General features: G+C 49.4%; 1 protein-coding gene across 1 annotated transcript in view; it reads left to right on the top strand.

Moving 5' to 3' along the window:
- Positions 1-419, top strand: part of LAMTOR1 (late endosomal/lysosomal adaptor, MAPK and MTOR activator 1) — a 10,923-nt gene that overhangs the window by 9,454 nt on the left and 1,050 nt on the right. The window lies entirely within an intron of this gene.

The raw sequence follows: 419 nt of genomic DNA, 5'->3' as shown, positions 1-419 counted from the left end.
GAGGGCTCCAAAGCAAACTGATTTATGCAGCAGCCAAATGGCTCGTTCACAACTTTAATGCCAGTAGCTCACAAAGTAGAATTTTTTCTCACGAGACTCCACAGCTTAGAGGGAACCCTTGAAGCAGCATTTCACGACATATTTTGGCCTTTTGGGTGAAGGAAGAATCAGTGGAAATCATTCCATGCTGTGGAAATCTACGCAGGATCCAAGCCACTGCTTTCCTGATGTTAAAAGTTCCCTTCAAGTTGAACTTTGCCAGGAGACAGGGTGGTTAGAAGTTCTCTCTGGGCTATGTTTTCTTCTTGCGAGGAGTTCTGGGCTTCAGAGGTTGACCTCTCTGCCCTGTTCTTGGCCCTCCAGAGGAACTGGCTGGCCCCTGTGTGAGACGGGAGGCTGGACTGGATGGACCCTCCCTG

Source organism: Gekko japonicus, unplaced genomic scaffold (assembly GCF_001447785.1).
Source record: "Gekko japonicus isolate JY-2015 unplaced genomic scaffold, Gekko_japonicus_V1.1 scaffold5064, whole genome shotgun sequence".
Lineage (NCBI taxonomy): Eukaryota > Metazoa > Chordata > Lepidosauria > Squamata > Gekkonidae > Gekko > Gekko japonicus.
This window is presented reverse-complemented; position numbering and strand designations above follow the sequence as displayed.